The sequence below is a fragment of the Leopardus geoffroyi genome, chromosome B4 (genome assembly GCF_018350155.1).
Source record: "Leopardus geoffroyi isolate Oge1 chromosome B4, O.geoffroyi_Oge1_pat1.0, whole genome shotgun sequence".
NCBI classification, from domain to species: domain Eukaryota; kingdom Metazoa; phylum Chordata; class Mammalia; order Carnivora; family Felidae; genus Leopardus; species Leopardus geoffroyi.
Window position 1 is genome coordinate 77,515,521 of NC_059341.1, and position 18,459 is coordinate 77,533,979.

The 18,459-nt window shown below is 38.3% G+C and overlaps 1 protein-coding gene and 1 non-coding gene across 3 annotated transcripts in view; one reads left to right on the plus strand and one right to left on the minus strand.

Moving 5' to 3' along the window:
• The window catches only part of LIMA1 (LIM domain and actin binding 1), an 84,929-nt gene extending 75,294 nt beyond the window's left edge, over positions 1 to 9,635 (minus strand). For both annotated transcript variants that reach the window (XM_045464226.1, XM_045464223.1), the window contains exon 1: positions 9,517 to 9,635. The gene's annotated coding sequence lies outside the window, so the exon portion shown is untranslated. The remainder of the gene's footprint in view (positions 1 to 9,516) is intronic.
• Positions 9,636 to 11,934: 2,299 nt separating this feature from the next.
• Positions 11,935 to 12,125, plus strand: LOC123592353. The gene has a single exon (XR_006709740.1). It is a non-coding gene; the product is annotated as a U2 spliceosomal RNA (small nuclear RNA).
• The last annotated feature ends 6,334 nt before the right edge of the window (positions 12,126 to 18,459 follow it).

Here is an 18,459-nt window from a genome sequence, read left to right on the forward strand (position 1 = left end):
AATTTATAGTCAACAGAGACCATTATCGAAAGCATAGATTTACTCTAAATAGCCTGTTTCTCCTTTAACCTTTGTACCATTCCATACTTTAACATCAGATGCATCAAATATCAGTGCCTGGTACAGTGTAGGGACTCAATAAACATCTGTCATATGAATAAAAAACAGCATTCTGCTAGTTCTCAGTTGCCACATATCAAAACAAAGGCCCACCTACATAATTGAATGTCTATAAACTACATGCTCACAGGTCTTGCCAATCACATGCTTAATTAAGACAAAGTGGCTAATTAAAGAACCTTCTTTACAATGTCAAAGCAGAAGAATCATGTACACTTATTTTAAGGCTGCTTCCATTAAGGATATAACCTCCTTGTACCAGTCCTTTGTCCTTAATAATTAATTGAGTTTTCTCCAAATACAGGGCTTCTTAGTTTCACTCCTGGCCATTTCCAGGAAGGACCTGGCTTCCATTCTTCTTATCTGAAATTTTAGATGATGTGTTTTTTTCAGGACCTGCTCAATCTGAAAGGCCAGTTCAGATCAATTGAACCAATCCCTTCAAGCAAGAGGAGAATTAAAACGGGCTTACTGAAAAGTGACTCTTCTCTAGGCAAGTTCTCTAATCTTTCCTTTCTGTAAAAATCTGAGCAGCTCACCCAGAACAATGCTTTAATCAAGGACAAGCATAGCTGAGGCTGATCAAACAAAGAATTACCAAACCATAGAGCCACAGAAGTGACAAAATTTTGTACTTATCTCAACTAACTTATGCATCTTATTTCTTAGGGACCGGTTACAAACGTATAACGTTAATGTTTCAACTACATTTTCATGTTTACCTTCTAAAAATTATATCAAATTATGGTGCTGTTTTAAAAAGTTATTGAGAGGCATTTAATTGAGTAGTGGGCTTTTGGGTGACATGGGAAAATGAATCAGTGGGTCTCAGTTTCTACATCTCAAAAACGTACTCACAAGGGATGGTTGTAAGCATTAAATGAGGGAAAAAAAAAACCCAGAATACTTTGAAAACTATAAGTTGCTATAAAAACTATTGTAATTTCTAATAAAGTTTCAAGCCAGTTTCAAGAAAAAATGGAATGAAAGAATAAGTCTACCCAATGAAGAGAAATTGGAAGAAATTATAACTGATGAGTTAGACTGGTTCAATGAGATGTTAACAAGAAACACCTTGTTTATTTTTTTGTTTTGTTTTGTTTTTGAGAGAGAGAGAGAGAGAGAGCACAAACACACATAGGGGAGGGGCAGAGTGAGAGAGAATCTTAAGCAGGCTGCAAGTTCATTGTGGAGCCCGACAGGAGGCTCAGTCTCACAACTGTGAGATCATGACCTGAGCCAAATCAAGAGTCAGACACTCAGCCAACTAAGCCACCCAAGCTCCCAAGAAACACCTTGTTTAAGGCTGTTGCTAAAAATCTTTCAAATCAAGAGGCATGTAGTAAATATAATGAACATCATTTCATGTTTCCTTGAGGATTCTAGGTAGCTTTCTTATTTTTCTTCTAGAGAAGGAAACCAGAAGAAAACTTTTGGTTGCTTGAGGATTGGTTGGATTCTAATTTTGCTCACTTTTAAAAATGTAACGAGAGTTTAAAGACTAGAATTGGCCAGCAGTAACAACGCTGGAAGTAGATGCTGACAGCAGTAGTAAAATAGTGGCCTGGATCCTGGGAACACCTTGGAAAGCCTGCATTCAGATGGAAGTGAATCCTGGCTATCACAGTCTCCATTTTTCCTGCTACCTTCAGAAACCCTCAGAGGCTGCTACCTGATTTGAACCCTGATGGAACTACATCAGCTGTTGTCCATTAAAAAACAACAACAAAACTTTGAGCTGCAAACCAAAACAGGACGTGGTAAAATGAAAAGTCTATCTTCAAGGCTTATGTGTGCATTCAACAAATACTTACTGAGAACTTACCACATGTCAAGCAGTGCTCTGTTTGCTAAAGACATGACATTAAAAGTGAGACAAGGTCTCTGCTCTCATGAAGCTTCCATTCTACTGAGGAAGCAGGACAATTAAAAACTGTGATTAGTGCAGTGAAGGAAATGCAAGGAGAGTAACTGAAGTGGCAGTAGGAAAAGGGGCAGATGCCTTAGATAGTGGTCAGGGAAAGCCTCCTTGAGTGAATGACATTTGAGCTGAGACCTGAATGATGGGGAGGAGATACGCAGCCAGCCAGGCAAAGAGAACAGATGTAGGAGTTTTCAACGTGTAAGAAATAGCAAATGCAAAGGCACTGAGGCAGGAAAAATATGACTAGGGAGTGAATGAAAAGTATGAGAAGATGACAGAGATGAGTGGCAGCACTCATCCTTAAATAAGGATTTACAAGCAGTGGTAAAAGATCTCAACTTTATTCTAAGTGTGGTGCAAAGCCAAACATTTCTATGGAATACTGTTTGCAAGATGAGATATATTTCATATACTTTATGATATTTAATTGCTTATTATATGTATAATGACTACAAAATGGAAATGAAAGGCAAAGTTCTCACAATTAGAAGACTTATAATCATTTAAGGAAGCAATAATTCATAGTGACAGCATTAAGGTAAAAAAAAAAAAGAAGTAAAAATAAAGTGCTAAGTGAAGACTGGGGAGGGAGCCAATGATTAAAATAGAACAAATTAGAGGCTTCATTTTTTAAAAGGAGCATTTTATTTGAGCTCTTAAGGAAAAGGATTTAGGCAGGAGTGGGAGGAGGGAGAGGAGCATGAGGCTGTGGGAACTGCATGAGCAAAGGCACAGAGGCAGGAAAGGACAGGGTGGGTCCAGGAAACCATGAATCACTGTATGGCTACAATGCCAGGTGGGTGGGTAGTGATGTGGGAGATAAGTCTGGAAAAATAGGCTGTCAGGGTGTGGGAGTGGGGGTCTTGAATAGCATTCAGAGAAATTTAGATTTAATATACTTGTGCTTTGCTTCCCCTTAAGTGTGTAAATGAATCTCCTGAGGCACTTGTTAAAACTGCAGATTCCCAGACCCCATTCCCCCAAATATATCAGTTTATAAGTCTAGGTGGGACTTGGGAACCTACCTTTTTTAACCAACACTCCAGGCGATTCTGAAACAGGTAATCAAGGAAACCATACTTTGAGAGTCGGTGTTCTATTTTTTAATGACAACTCTGGTCTAAAGAGGAAAAACTGAAGCCAATTCTAAGGACTAACGAAAAAAGGGGGGTATTAATTAGAACAATGACAAAGAGCCATTATCACTGTTGGAGTAGAATCAACCAAATGTAGTGAGTTTTGATTAAATGTGGGAAATGAGACTAAAACTTTCAAGACAACTTCAAGCTTTCTCCTTAGGGAAACTAGGTGGACATAATGCCTGGTACATAGCCCCGGTAGTTGGAGACAGGGATCTGGAGCTCAGGAGATATGCAAAGGCACTAAACACATTGCTTTGGTACTCCTAAATAAATTCAAGACAAAGAATTAAACATAAGAAGTAAAACCATAAAAGCTAGAAGGAAATCGAACTGAATACTTAATCCATCTCCAGAAGGCAAAAGGCTTCACAAAATAAAAGCAACAAAAGAAATCCCAAAGGAAAAGATCTATAGATAACTAAAAGGCAAATAACTAGTTAAACATTTGACCACAGGGCAAATAATTAATATTCTTAAAATGAAGAGCTTGTACAAATAACAAAGAAGAACCCCCACTCTGAATAGTTTCTGTATGGAATCCTGGAAGTTGTTGAGTACCTTGGCTTCGCAACTTAAACAGGCTGTCATAAAATGAGATTTGCTTTGTATCATTAGAGATGGTGGGGCTTTGTGGCATACATCAGCAGGGCTCCAATGACTTATGTAACTAGGTTGCCAAGTGTCAATCCATGGGAGTGCCTAAAAATTACCAATCTTTGCAACTTCTATTGTTCTGCCTTTAGGTTCTATTAAGCCTTACTGCCCACTATGAAAATTGCCTTTACTGCATCCAGTCTTTTTCCTCGGGCTCTATATATCTAAAATGGGCAACGGGTCAGGGATGGGACAAAAAATAATTTCACAATGTCTAGAGAGCAGTGGCTTGTAAGTCACCCTTTCGGCACAGACGGTGTATGGACTTTGGGATCAATAACCCAACCCTGTTCACTTCACAGATAAGGCTCAGAGAGGATGGATGACTTTCCCAACACGACCTAAGTGGTTGGTTCCCAACACCAAGTTGGCAATTCTGACTTTCAAGGAGGCACCCTTTCCATTTTGCAGTGCTGCTCCAACAAACATAAGCTCTGGCTCCTTATACCAACGGGCATTTAAAACACCACCATTTCAACTACTGCACACTTTCCACTTCATCCCTTCACTCATTCAATTTGGCCTAACAAAAATCTGTACTCCCTCCCCATAGCCCCAAATAAATGAAAGAACCCCGAACAAAAAACAACATAATTAAAATGTTAAGACCCCAATAAAAATCGGAATGGACTAACCAAAAGACAGTTCACAGAAGAAACTGAAATGGATGTGAATATATGAAAAATGTTTGCTCTCACTAGTAATTAAATACAAATTAATCACTTTTGCTTATCAAATTAATAAAGATAAAAAATAAGATCCAATATTATGAAGGAGGCACTCGGGCACTCACAATCACTGCAGGTGAGAGTATTAATTAGAGTCTAATCTTTATGAAAAGCAATTTGGCAGCAGGTTTAGTGTTTTTTAATTTTTATGCCCTATGACCCAGTAATTGAACTTCTGGCAATCTGACCTAAGGAAACAGTGAGTGATCTGTACAAAGATTTATGCATCAATTTGTTCTCATTGTTTTTCACTTGTTAATAATATTGTAACAATTGAAATACCCTAGTACACACGTAAATTATGCAACAGCAACACATTAGGACATTGAACATCCATTATAATTGTTTTCAAATAATTTTGATGCCACTGAAAATTATGACATAATGTAAAGTGAAAAAGCAGATACAAAACTATATCTACTACAATAGGATGAGCCCAATTACCTGTGTATGTCTGTGTGTGTGTGTGTGTGTGTGTGTGTATCAAAGGAAAAAAAGACTGAAAGGAAATATACCAAATAGTTCCCACTGGAACAGATTATGGAATATTTTGCCTTCTTTATTTTTCCTCAAGTTTTCTATAATAAGCATATGTAATTCTTATCTTCCAACTATATATGCATATTTGTCTATGTGAAAATAAAATAAGAATATGAAATGAAATATGAAATAAAGTTTCATATGAAATTTTATATGAAATATGAAAAAAGCTTCAAAGCGAATCAGTAAATCACTCACATGGAGATGTTAGTTGAAATTGCAGAAATAAATCAGTCTGCACAGAGAGAGAGCATTATAAGAACAGGATGCTAAGCCAAGGCAAAAACCCATACTTAAGGGGCAAAAGACTGAGTTAGTGAAGGGGCATGGGAGGAAGTGGTTAGACTAGAAGATGGACAACCAGGTAAAGTCATGTCAAGAAAGCCAACTAAAAGAAATAACCAAAAAAGTTGTCCACTTGGTCAAGTGTTGCCAAGTGGTAACTAAGGAGGACAGTGACAGGGCCATTCCAGGGAAGTCACTGGGTAGGATGCAAGGACAGACAGGTTTCCTCCAGTTGTAGAGGCGGAAGCCAAATCTGAGCAAATGTTACCTAGTCAGTGAAACTGACTATGAGGAAAAGAAGTCCCAGGCCATTTGTTTAAATTTCAGTTTATGTGGGGAAAAAAAAGATTTTGGAGATCTACAACCGAGTAAAAGTATATCAGGATTACTAATCTATGGGCAATGAAACAAAAATTGGCAATACTTCGGAGTGCAAGAAAAAACATGTTTGAGGGTTTGTGAAACTTTCTAAACTCCATTAGAGGATGAATAAGAGAAAAAATAGCTCCATACTTGTTATCAGAAGAAAAGTTGCATCTTTTCACCCCTAGAGACGGAAGTTCTTAGTTTCAGTGTAGCATTATGAAGAAATTCTTTAAAAGAAAATAAAAAGAATGTAAAATATGACGGTATCATGTTAACTTCTCATGACTGCAAATGTGAAGTCTCTAGAAACATTTTCAAGGGTGAAGAAATCATTTGACATGCTAAATAATGGACTGCTTGTTGGGTCAAACCATGTCCTTTTAATAAAAAGAGGTCTCCATTAGAACAGTAACTTGACTGGGTCTCAAGGACTTTGCATCCAGCCACAGAATAAACACATCGGTATGGTTCTACCAAGAGTACCATTTACCACAGAATCTCAGTTCCACAATCATTAGGAAACTACTCAATTTACAACCACTCATTTGTTACTAAAGAACTTTAAGAGTCTGTGTTAAGTAATTTAACATCACCTGGAGATTACTGTACACAATCCAAAATAAAGTACTTTAACTGCCTATCATAAAACATAGTGAAAGACCATAGAAACCTTAAGAAAAAAAAAAAAAGCTTTTTCTTATGGAAATTCCTGACTTAGGGACCAAGTCACACATTTTCCTATCTGCAGAAAGAGTGCAATTCCAATCTAAATAAAAGTCACCTATTTCTGAGCGTATGGAAGTAAGAATACTGAAAACCTGTTCTGCTGTCAATATAGACTGACGAATTCTCCCAATTTGTGGTTAGGTAGCCTTTTATGGCAAAGATGTCTAATGATCTCCTGTGCTCTCAAAATTCTTTTGTGTCTATGTGTATATGTCTTTGGTGAACCCTTCTGGTACAGAAGCCCTAAGTCAGTTACAGTTGATTTTTGAAGAATATCAGAGGAAAGCAAAGAATTTGAAACCCCAAGAGGAACAATACTTAAAATTGAACTTGAAAGTATTTTAAAGGAAAAAGATAATTGTTACAGATACCGAAAATACATGCAAATACTGACTGGCTTTCCAAAAATTCCCAGTGAAACCACTTTCCCAGAGTGTAAACAGAAAGAAAGGAGGTAAATAATTGTCAAAGAAATGTGTTCATCGAGTACCATGGCTCAAATTACCAAATGAGACAACCATCATCTGTTTTATTACCTCAGAATCTCTATTTAAAAATGAAAAACATTATCATATAGAAGGGACTGTATCATGTTCATCCTCTATATACTAGATCACTGGCACACAGCAGGCAATTAATAAAAGCCTGAAGTTACATGGAAAGCGCTTAAGACTATCATAGACTTCAGATCATAAAGCTCTGCAAGGAATCTTCAAACACTTCTGACCCTTTCCTCTTTCGCTCATTTACCCATCCTGTCTCCCGTCAGAAAGAAAGAAAGAAAGAAAGAAAGAAAGAAAGAAAGAAAGAAAGAAAGAAAGAAAGGGAAAGAAAAAAGAAAGAAGAGACATTTTGAAGGCACCTTAGCAAGAAAAAAATAGCCTGTCATCATGATGCGCTGTTAATAGAAATATTTTCACTTCTGAAGCTTTCTCTTCTTAGAATTATTAGAAGGTTGAAATTTGGCCCACTTTTAACCAGAGTCTGGAACAAAACTGGACTGTACCAAGTTAAAGTTACACAATGAAGCAATTTTACAAAATGGCACTATTTTGCTAAGGTTGCCAATACACTATTCTATTCCCAGAAGTTCTACAGTTCAGGGACTACATGATAACAACACTTCGAGACCCAATACAGAACAGTGAAAAACAGCTCCACCAACCATTAATGAACTACCATAGAATTAAGGACAAGTCTTAATCCCATCTTCAAAAGGCCATAATGTTGGCAGAACACGAGGTAGGACATATATGCAATACAAATGTCTGAGGAAAATAATTCACTAATACGCAAAGTTTTTTGTGTTGTTTATTTTGTTTACAAGGAAAAGTAGAAGAGGGACATAGCACTCTGGCCTCATCTCTAGCATAGCACTGATTTCACCAAAACTGTAAGTTTTATCTATTGATTCTGCCTAACTCATTTGATTTTAACTAAGCTTTTTTAGAGTAGGGATGTTTGGAACTTTTTTTTTTAATGTTTGCTCATTTTTGAAAGAGACAGAGCACAGAAGACAGAGCACAAGCAGGGGTGGGGCGGAGAGAGAGGGGGACACAGAATCCAAAGCAGGCTCCAGGCTCCAAGCTGTCAGTATGGAGCCTGATGTGGGGCTCGAACTCACGAACCGTGAGATCATGACCTGAGTCGAAGTCGGACACTTAACCAACTGAGCCACCCAGGTGCCCAAAGTTTTTTCTTTTCTTCTTCTTTTTTTTAATGTTTGGGGATGTTCGGAACTTTGAATCCATACTATAACTGACAAAACGAGGCACTCAATAACTGTTTTGTCCAAAAAATGAAATAAATAAATTCCTAAATTATTTAATAGCATGTTATGTATCGCTCTGTTGATGCAAAACAAGGAAATAGATGTGGACACAAACTTTTTTTTTTTTTTAACCTTCTCTCCTGCCAATTCTATACCTTTTCGGAGGTCTACCTAAGACAATCATCCCATAGCCAGGTTATTACTCCACAGAAACTTAGAAAATGTTTGTTGAAGGTCATCTTCTTTTGTGTCTCCATCAGACCTCAGAAGAAAGTGTTATTTTATGGTTTCTAAAATATTTATCACTTGTGAATAGTATTAGTAACTATGGGGATAAAAAGTATTGTGTTTAACCACTTAAATCAACAGCAAAAGAAAGAATAATGCAAAAGAAGACCTCTCCCCCAAAGGGGTATTGTCTCAAGGCTGATAACTCCCTAAGTACTTTCACTAACTTGAGGAGCCAAGTCAGTAGAACCATCTGGATTAGGCAGACTTTTGAAAGCAGGAATTAGGTGAAAGACAATAGTAGTTCAAATATCTCTCACTAGGATCAGCTAAACTCGTTCTAAGCACCAGTAAGGAGGCAAGGAAGGACGCCAGATGGTTGGCTCCTAGCACGTACAACTTCAAGCTTAGTAGGTGTAGCCAGGGGTGTACAGTTACCTTATATTAACACCTACCTATATTGGTGACAGGTGTCAGTGATATATACGCGACAGCGATTTGGGGATGACACACTCAGCTGCAAGGACTGCTATATTCTCAACATGCCTCAAAGGGGTGTAAGTGTCTTAGAGTTCAGTAGGCAGCATGGAATGGGGAAAAATCGAAGACAGAGGGAATGGCTTTAAATGAAGAAGGGAAAAAAGCAGTTGAATATCAGAATATTTCCCTAGGAGACTATTTGGAATTTTGATGAACTGCCGCCTTCCTCCACCACACCAAAACTGTATATAGTTAGAAAGGAGTCTTCCCGATGGAAGAGGTGGTCCTATCAGCTCCGGCCCTCAGGCAGCAAAGATTCGGCCCTACATAATTACTCCCAAGACCAGCGCAGTACCTAGACACGAAAAGAGCAAGAGGATCAGCGGTTCCTCTACACTCTCCCTCTCTCTCTCGGCGGGGGTGGGGGGAAGGGGTTCAAGCTCCTGGTGCTACCCCTGGCCCCAGAAGTCACTGGAGAAGGAGACTGTGGAGGGAAGCCGGGGTCTCGCGCACTCTTCGGCCGTGCAAGATGTGGACAGAGAAGGCCCTTACCTGGCTGAAGGCGGTCTTTCCTCTGTGCTGCTACCAGCGGGGCTACGGGTCCCAGGCACTCTGCCTTGCGCACCTGTCGCGACCCAGCTGCAACACCTACAGCTTCTGCGGCCCCGCCCCGGTCCGGCTCCGAGCCCCGCCCCACCCCGCCCACTGCCGCGGGGGCGCGCACGCCCGCCGGTCTCCCGTGCGGCCTCGGGGCGGGCGTGCGCGTCGCCGACTGCGTGCCCTGCCTTCTGGGCCGCTCGCGTGGCTCCGCTGCGCGCTGCGTTGGCGTCTTGGGAGGCGTGGCTGCTTTTCTAGAGGCAAAGTCTAAGTCTCCGCGCCTATCAGTGAGGGGTGCGCCTACCTTTTGTAGCCTTGAGCTTTGCGTTTCTCTGCTTTGGTCTTAACGCTGACCCAGAGTTACCGCAGTTTGACTCCGGAGCGACTGGGAGGTTTGACCTAGGTTCAACTGTAGGCCAGTCCCCAGCCAGGTTCCTGGTGCTTTCAGGGGTAAGTTTTGTGCAGGGAGAGTGATTTAGAGGAGGTGGCGTGGTGTAGTGGAAAGAGCTATAAATTAATCCTGATTCTACCGCTTGACGTTCATCAAGTCGCTTCACCTCACCAAGGCTGTGTAAATATGAAGGGGTTGGATGGGGCGGATCAAGTTCTTCGAACAGCTCGAACAGTTATTATTCCTTCGCTTAGCATTGGAGCTCTGTGAAAGATTGAGTACGTCAAGAGGCCTACCAGTGCGCCATCCGGACCCCAGATTCTTGGCCCAGTTCCGGGAGGCTGCGTGAGTGCCTCTGATAGAGTCCTTCCTTTTCCTGCACTGCAAAGGTTTCAGATCACAAGTTGTCTGAAGTTTTTTGGAACTCACGTAGCTTGATAAGTGCTACAAGGGGCTTGGGTTACTAAATGCCTATACTTACACTTCCTAAAGCAGTTAAGAGAAATACCTAATGAGGAATTTCCAACAGCAGATGATACATGGACCAATCCGTGTTCCCTTCTTCCTTCAAATACCCAGGCTAGACTGATTTCTGAATAGGGTAGCAAGCATCAAGACTAGCAAAATTGGCCGGCGACATGGGAATGTAAAAGAGTATGCATATCAATATAGGATGGTACTCCAGAAGATGCATTCCCTTGCAGGTTTAGTTCCCTCAATATATGTCACAGACACACACCCAATTTAAAAAAAAACAAAAACAAAAACAAAAAACAAGCCAATAAAGGCCCTTATTCTCCGCTAAGAAGGCTATGAAGCCTAACTGGGGTCAGAGTTTTAGACCTACATTTGAATCTCGACACAGCCACTTAACAACTAGGCAAATTACTCTGAACCCCTCCCTTAGTGCCCTTTTGAAAACAGAGCTTGGGGCGCCTGGGTGGCGCAGTCGGTTAAGCGTCCGACTTCAGCCAGGTCACGATCTCGCGGTCCGTGAGTTCGAGCCCCGCGTCGGGCTCTGGGCTGATGGCTCAGAGCCTGGAGCCTGTTTCCGATTCTGTGTCTCCCTCTCTCTCTGCCCCTCCCCCGTTCATGCTCTGTCTCTCTCTGTCCCAAAAATAAAATAAACATTGAAAAAAAAAATTAAAAAAAAAAAAGAAAGAAAACAGAGCTAGTAGTAAGCCACAGTTGACTTGTACTAGTTTGCAAGGCTCATTGCTAAATTTGGGGGGATTTTATGAGCCAGTTGTTAAGCTCAACCACTGTTAAAAATCAAATTATGTAAATTTACAATTAAATACGTTAAAATCAGGTAATAAATACTCAAAACTTGTCACTTTTTTAAAACTTACTTTTACCAATAACTCTTCCTCTGAGAGCATTTGTCTGTTGTATCTTACGGATGGGAATGTATGCATCTCTTCCCAGCTCTGTCCAGAAAGGTCACATTTGTAGTTTGAAATTGGCTTCAATAGGAACATTTGCATTGCAGAAATTGGCAAAAGTTACAAATGAGGGTTTAGTTTATTGTTTTGTTGATTTTCTAGGCCCAAGTGTCTACAACTTCTTCTGTAAACAAAAGGTAAATGTTTTAGGCTTTCTAGTACATATGGTCTTTGTCATAACTACTCAACTCTTACATTAAAAATGGGTGTGGCCAGGGGCACCTGGGTGGCTCAGTCGGATCTCACCAGGATGAGATCGAGCCCTCCAAGTGGCTCCATGCTGGGCTTGGAGCCTGCTTAATTAAGATCCTCTCTCTCCCTCTCCCTCCACTTGCGCACGCTTGCTCTCTCTCCCTCTCAAAAAAATGGATGTGGCTATGTTCCAGTAAAGCTTCATTTACAAAAACAGTCAGTAGGCTTGTAGAGAAAATGTTGATAATGCAGAATTAAACTTTACATGTATCACATTCCTGGCCTTGACATTGTGAATAGCACAAAAAATTGAGGTAGTCTTTCAGTATTCAAAAACTATCATCCATCGCTTCTCGGCCTTTTGGCTAAGATCAAGTGTAGTATCTGTTCTTATCAGTTTAATATCTGATACGTCCTCTATCCGAGGACAATATATTAAATGGATTTTTGGAGCTGGGAGATGGAATAGGAGCTTGCTCCGTCCACTCCGCGCATCGACCTGCTATTTCAGTGCTTCCAGGAACGGTGCCCTCCTCCCTCTGGGGGGAGGAAGTACTTGTGGTGCTCAAAATCAGCGTGCGGTTTAAAAAAAAAAACAAAAAAACTATCATCCAATTCAGCAAACAAGTTGCTCATGTCATTGATAAATAAGTGAAATTCCAGTACACTTCTTCACTATTTTACTTTTTTTTATCTTACTGGTTAACTTAAATGAAAATATCAACCAACATCCATGTCTGAACCTCACTTTTTTTTAAGTTTATTTGTTTTGAGAGAGGGAGTGGGTGCACATGTTAAGGGGGGGCGGGGAGGGGGAGAGGCAGAGAGAAGGAGAGAGAATCCCAAGCAGGCTCCGCACTCGCAGTGAGGAGCCTTGGTGTGGGGCTCAAACTCATGAACCATGAGACCATGACTGGAGCTGGGAAGGGTATGATGCCCAACCAACTGAGCTACCCAGGTGCCCCTAAACTACACTTCTTTGACAATGATGTGTCTTTTTTTTTTTTTTTCTGAATAAAATTGTAATTAAGCATTTATTCATAGTCTGATTTTGTGAAATATTGTTGGAAAAAGAGTGAACCAAACCAATGGATTTTCAAGAAATAGCAAGTCACACAAAGTATAGGTATAGGCCAAAAAGCAAAGTATTTTAGTTTAAAATCCTGCCAAAGACTCCATCAAAAAAAACTGAGACTAATAAATGAATTCAATAAAGTTGTTGGTACAAAATCAATACACAAAAATCTGTTGTTTCTCAACACTGATAATACACTATCAGGGAAATAAAACAATACCATGTACAATTTCATGAAAGAGAATAAAAAACCTAGGGATAATTTTAACCAAGGAGGCAAAAGACCTGTATGTTGAAAACTATAAGACATTAATGAAAGAAATTCAAGAAGACAGAAACGGAAAGATATTCTTTGCTTGTGGATTGGAAGAACCAATATTGTTAAAACGTTCATACTATCCAATGCAATCTATAGTTTCAATGCAATCCCTATTAAAATTTCAATGGCATTTCTTTTTTAAAAAAATTTTTTTAATGTTTATTTATTTTTGAGACAGAGCATGAACAGGGGAGGGGCAGAGAGAGAGGGAGACACAGAATCTGAAACAGGCTCCAGGCTCTGAGCTGTCAGCACAGAGCCTGTTACGGGGCTCGAACTCACGGACCGTGAGATCATGACCTGAGCCGAAGTCCGACGCTTAACTGACCGAGCCACCCAGGCGCGCCTGGCATTTCTTAATATAATACATAATCCTAAAATTTGTATGGAACCACGAGAAACTCCGAGTAGCCAAAGCAATATTGAGAAAGAAGAAAGCTGCAGGTATCATGCAACCTGATTTTAAACTATATTTATAAAGCTACAATAATTAAAACAGCATGGTATAAAAACAGACACATAGAATGGAATAGAGAGTCCAAGAATAAACCCAATAAATGTACAACAAAAGACTCAAGAATACATAATAAGTGAAGGACAGTCTCTTCAATAAATGGTGCTGGGAAAACTGGACAGCCTTGTGTGGAAGAATGAAACTCAACCACTATTTTACACCATACATAAAAATTAATTCAAAATGGATCTGAAACCATAAAACTCCTAGAAGAAAACTTAAGTGATAAGCTCCCTGACATATATCTTGGCAGTATTTTTTTTATTCTGATACCCAAAGCAAAAGCAACAATAGCAAAAATAAATAAGTGGAACTACATCATACTAAAAAGCTTTTGCAAAACACAGGAAACCATCAACAAAATGAAAATGCATCCTACTGAATAGGAGAAAATATTTGCAAATCATGTATCTGATAAGGGCTAATATCCAAAATATCCAACTTAAAAATGGGCAGAAGTTCTGAATAAAATTTTTTTCCAAAAAGACTTACAGATGGCCAACAGATACATGAAAAGATGTTTAATGTCTTTAATCATTGGAAATGCAAATCAAAACCACAATGAGATGTCATTTCACACCTTTAGAATGGCCATTTTAAAAGACACAAGAAGTAACAAGTGTTGGTAAGGATGTGGAGAAAAGGGAACCATTGTGCACTATTTATGGGAATGTAAACTGGTGTAGCTATTATGGAAAACAGTATGAATGTTTCCCCAAAATATTAAAAATAGAACTACATATGATCCAGTAATTCCACTTTTGTGTCTATACCCAAAGAAGACAAAAACACTAACTCAGAAAGATCCTCATGTTCATTGAAATTGCTTTGAAATAAAAAAAGGCAAATTAAGATGTAAGGATGATTTGATAGTTTAGCATTTAGGAGTGACAGCAGAAAAGCATGTCCATGGGTCCAGGGAATGGAGGGCATATTTAGTAATCCCAAATGGTACTAATAAAGCTAGACTTTCCTGAAAAAAAAGAAAGAAAGAAAAAGAAAGAAAGAAAGAAAGAAAGAAAGAAAAGAAAGAAAAAGAAAGAAAAAAAGAAAGAAAGAGAAAACAGTATTTTTCTAAAGACTAATAAGATCCAAGATTTGTGAAAAGAATCAACTGGTCAATTTCTAATTTAGTGTATAAACTAAATAATAAAAATATTGATAATATCATAAAAGTTCTTAATAGTTTTTACAGTTTAATAAAACATAATAGGCCTTTATCTGATAGGAGGGCAATAATATTTTAAAAAATGGAGTAGATACAGGCAATTGTTTACATACCTGGTACAGTGCAACGAGAAAAACAGAAGATAGAACAAAAGAAATTATACGAAAATATTTAGGAATATTATAGAAAAGAATTCCAGGTATGTGCTATAATTGATTAGGCATCTACATTTTTGAAGAAAAGCACCCAGTGAATTACCTGCAGTACACAATTGAGTCAGTTTTTGTACTGGTAATATTTGTTGCTTTAAAAGAATTTGTGTCAGCCACAAAGGAGTGTATTTCTGATACATTAGTGTCTACTTGAAATGATTGTGACTTTGATAATGTTTGAAACAGAACTTAATTGCGTTTTGTTCTAATGGTATTTGTACAATAGTGGGAAGGAAGTCTGAAGTCAAGCTACAAATTTGTTAGAAAATTTTCCTGAAGTCATCATTTGGCACAAAGTTGTCGATTACAATTCTGTATTTGAAATAAAATAAGTCAATAATTTTAAAATATTCTAGATAAAATTTAGTCTAACACAAATACAATCCAATTAAAAATGAGTTAAGAACTGTAAAGAACTTGACATTATTAAAACTGCTTAAGTGCTGAGGTTGAAATGGGTGGCATGTAGTTTACAAACTGCCACTGCTGTATGTCAGGCATATTCTTCAATATATGTGCATTTTTCTCTTTTTATTCTGGTTTAGCAAAGAGATTGGCTAACATTAATTTGTTGTAAGACCTTGCTTTAACGATTGACATATTTTTTTTGAGAGAGAGAAAGAGAGCATGAGCAGGGGGAGGGACAAAGGGAGAGGAAGAGAGAGAATCTTAAGCAGGCTCCACGCCCAGTGCGGAGCCCCACACAGGGCTTGATTCCATGATCCTGAGATCGTGACCTGAGCTGAAATCAAGAGTCAGATGCTTAACCAACTGAGCTACCCAGTTGCCCCTAATGATTGACATTCTTGAAGAATTTTCATTATTTTCAATTGCACTGCAGTCAAGATCAACTAATATTCAGAAAGTAAAAACATTAAGTGTACCATAAAAGATTTGGAAAATTTTTAATTGGATTATGAAATATGAATCTCATGTTAGATTTAAGTCAAATGAATTTAAAGACATTCCACTTAATAAATTTGAAGCTCTGTGTAGGAATATATTTCTAAAAAGTAATGAATTTGTCTTTTATTAGAAACAAAGCATCTTTTATTTGTTTGTTTGTTTAAGTCATCTCCATACCCAACGTGGGGCTGGAGCTCAGCACCCTGAGATCAAGAGTCCCATGTTCTACCTATCGACTAAGCCAGCCAGGTGCCCCAGAAGCAAAGCATCTTAATTACTTTGATTTACAAGAACTATTTCCTTGGATTTATGGAGATTTAACTTTGGCAGTGGGGGGAGGTTGTATCATTCAAATGAAATTTTAAAACTTAAAATAATTCTAATGACTTTCAGGAATTTGTAGATAATAATGTAGAATCACACAATGTTACAATACCTGCAACTATACAAAAAGTGGGGAAAAAATCGCACTATTATAGTCAGTAGTACTAAAGGTGAAAAAAGTCTCCTTTTAATTGCATTTGCATGAGATGAGAAATGGGAGTTTAATAGTAGAACATGTATAAAACTTAATTACACAAAACTTACTGGAAAAGAGCAGATTATATCATCAAATGGTGGTTGTACCGTTATACTTTGCTTTTCTCCTGTGTTGGGTCCTATATTTCTTTACTCCTGATTTCTCAACACTGGCACTATCGACTCATTTTTCCTTATCTGTTTTTTTGGTGTTTTATTTTGAAAATGTAACATTTGATTAGCATGTGTCTTTGAGAAATAAGTAGGACAGTTGAGAAAGAACTTAGCCTGAAAGAAATGTGCCCATCCTGGCAGTCACATTCTTGAGCCTCTGTCACATCTCAGAGGGCAAGGTTTAACAATTTTTGCTAAAATTACTTTGCCCAGTGTGTGACAGCACTGTGAAAGGAAGTTCTCATCCTTAAAAATCGTAGCAAGAATGGATATTCTTAGAAAGCTATTGATTTAAAATACTCTCCCTTCTCCAATTGTGTCAAAGTCCTTGTAAGACTTTTTTTTTTTTTTTTTTTAAGAGCAGTTTTAGGTTCACAGCAAAATTAAGAGGATGGTACAAAAATTTCTCATATACTCCCTTGTCCCCATATAAGCACAGCTTGTCTTATTGACATTCCCCACTGGAATGGTACATTAAAAAAATTTTTTTTTTAATTTGAGTATACTTGACACATAATGTTACATTACTTTTGGGTATATAGGATGGTACATTTGTTACCAAGGATGAACTTACACTGCATGTCATAATCATCCAAAGTCCATAGTTTACATTTGGATTCACTTTTGGTGTTGTTTATTCTTAGTTTAGACGAATATGCAATGGCATATATCCATCACTATAGCATCATTCAGGGTATTTTCACTACCCTGAAAATCCTCTGTGCTCCACCTATACATCCTTCCTTCCACTTCAACCCTGGCAACCACTGATTTTTTTAGCTATGTCCATAGTTTTGCCTTTCCTAAGAATATCATATAGTTGGGATCGTGCAATATGTAGCCTTTTCAGATCAGCTTCTGTACTCAGTAATATGCATTTAAATTTCCTTCATGTCTTTTCATAGGTTCTAAGTTTTGTAAGAAACTGGCAAACTATTTTCAAAAATGGCTGTACCATTTTTCATTCCCACCAGCAAAGAATGAGAGTTCCTGTTGCTCCATATCCTCATCAGCATTTGGTATTGTCATTGTCCCAGATTTGGGCCATTTCAATAAAGGTGTAGTGGTATCTTATTGTTTTAATTTGCATTTCTCTTCCTGACATATGATGTGGAACATCTTCTCATATGCTTATTTAGCATCTGTATATCTTTGGTGAGATGCCTGTTCAGATCTTTGGGGTGTGTGTGTGTGTGTGTGTGTGTGTGTGTGTGTGTGTTTGTCCCTGGGTGGGCACAGATGGCCCATTTTGTAATTAGGTTTTCTTATTGATGAGTTTTAAGAGTTCTTTTTTTCTTTTAATGTTTATTTAGTTTTGAAAGAGAGAGGGGGACAGAGGATCGGAAGCAGGCTCTGCGCTGACAGCAGAGAGCCCAATATGGGGCTCAAATTCATGAACTGTGAGATCACATGACCTGAGCTGAAGTGGGACTGAGCTACCCAGGTGCCCCAAGAGTTCTTTTTATATTTTAGATAATACTCCTTTATTGGTTGTATCTTTTGCAAATACTTCTCCCAGTCTGTAGTTTGTCTCCTTATTTTCTTGACATTGTCTTTCACATAGTAGAAGTTTTAAGTTTTGTTGAAGTCTAGCTTATCCATATTTCTTTCATGGATTGTGCTTTTGGTGTTCTGTCTAAAACATTGCCATATCCAAGGTCATCAAGGTTTTCTCCTATGTTATCTTCTTGGAGTTTTGTAGTTTTACATTTTACATTTAGAGTTATGATCCATTTTCAGGTAATTTTTATGAAATGTACAATGTATATGTCTAGATTCATTATTTTCATTGTGAATGTCTAGTTGTTCCAGTATCATTGGTTGAAAAAATTATCTTTGCTCCATTGTAGTGCCTTTTCTTCTTTGTCAAAGTTCAGTTAGCTATATTTATGTGGGTCTATTTCTGGGCTGTCTGTTCAGTTGCATGATCTATCTGTCTTTCATCAATACAACACTGTCTTGATTACTGTAGCTTTATAGTAG